Here is a 1,943-nt window from a genome sequence, read left to right as displayed (position 1 = left end):
CAGGCCTGGAGCCTTGTTCTCTATCCTGACTTCCTTCTCCTAGGTCCCCTCGGGACTGCCAGTTGGCTGGGTCCCAGGGGAGGAGGCCCTGTTCCCTCGTTATACTTATGGGGCAGACTCGTGTCTGTTTCATTTGTTGAATGAGGCAGACTTGGTCTGTCATGGTCTACTTTTATTTCTGTGTCCCGCGCCCTAGCCCGGAGACAACTGGGTGACGAAGAGTGTGGTGACATCTGGAGAGACAGAGGACGGCCGGAGAGACGGTGACCCGGAGTGGAGAGGGCTGGCAGCCGAAACCACGTCTTCCGTGAGGAAGAACCAAAAGCTACAGGCTGCCGTGAAACCTGCAGGGAGGGTTTAATCCATCAAAAATGTTATGTATTATTATTGTATTATTATTATCAAGGCAGAGTGAGATGTTTGAGCCCAGCAGCAACTACGACGCAAATGTTAACTATCATAATAGAGCTTTTTAACAATTATTAACAAAAAGGAGAAACACTTAATGCACATTTAAAAAGCTTGAGAAAATGTTGAATTAAGTGCATCGTGATCTGTGCTGCCAAGCAACCGTGACGTCGTCAGAACGCTGTGTCCAATCAGAGAGCGGCGTTGATGCGTCGCCCCGGGTGAGTCGGGGAACGTAAATAAATATGCCATCTCTGCACTGGCCCGGTATAAACGTGCATCGGCTCCCCTGGTGAGGGCCTCCAGTAATTACGGACAATCGCGGCGATGGTCAGGTTTGTTTTCAGCGCCGGCTTTGTGTTCGGCTTCGGCGCCGTGTCGCTGGCGGTCGCCATACTTCTGGTCGGCTACCTTTACGCGCAGAAACGAGACGTGGAGGAACAGATGAAGGACAAAGAGGTCCGGCTCCTGGAGATGGAGAAGCAGCTCAATGAAATGGAAGAAAAGATGGAGAGCAGGAGTTACCACCGCCAGGAGGTGGTGCCACCTCCGCCGCCGGAGGCCATCAGGGAGGCGGTCGTCCGGCGGTCGGAGGAGGACGTGAAGAAGCGGAAGGAGGAGAGACTGCAGCGGATCAGAGAGAAGTATGCCTCCTCCAGGAGGTCTCTATGTGCGGAGAGGAGGAGGAGCGAGGTGACCGCAACGGAGACGGAAGAGGAGGAGGTGGAGGCGGGAGACCAGTCCGAGAAGGAGGAGCGGTCGAACCGGGAGATAGCGATGCTCCGAGAGGAGCTGAGGAGGGAGAGGGGGAGGACGGAGGAGGAGAAACTGCGTCTGACCGGAGAACGGGAGGCCCTGGCGGAGCGGTGGGAGGAGGAGAAGCTCCGACTTACAAAGGAGAACGAGGCTCTGGCTCAGAAGTTCGTCTCTCTGGAGCAGAAGATGGCCGCCGCGGCTCAGGAGGCGGAGCGAACGCTCGAGAAACGTAGCCTAAGTACATTTACTTAAGTACTGTACCTAAAAGTACAATTCTGCGGTATTTGTACTTTACTTGAGTATTTCCAATTTCAAAAGCTTTTACTTCTGCCCTACAGTATATACATACAGCCATTTGAAAATAGCAGATCTACTCTGTGAATGTGTGAATGTGATGCACATTGTAATGTGCTTTTGATAAAGGCACTATATTATAGATGCATTATTTATTATTATTATCAAGTTTGGGGAAGCGGGTAAGCCGTCCTTATAATGTTTGTGTGTGTGTGTGTGTGTGTGTGTGTGTGTGTGTGTGTGTGTGTGTGTGTGTGTGTGTGTGTGTGTGTGTGTGTGTGTGTGTGTGTGTGTGTGTGTGTGTGTGTGTGTGTGTGTGTGTGTGTGTGTGTGTGTGTGCTCACGCTGTACCCAAACACAGCAAACCGAAACCTCGGTCTGCTTGAGGACAACAGAAAGGGGTCATATTTGGGAGAGAAACAGAATACATATTTTTTTTAAGAAATAAGTGGGTGGAAGGGTTTGACTGAATGCTGTTACCGGCT

This window comes from Gymnoscopelus microlampas, assembly GCF_963454915.1.
Source record: "Gymnoscopelus microlampas genome assembly, chromosome: 17".
NCBI lineage: Eukaryota > Metazoa > Chordata > Actinopteri > Myctophiformes > Myctophidae > Gymnoscopelus > Gymnoscopelus microlampas.
This window is presented reverse-complemented; position numbering follows the sequence as displayed.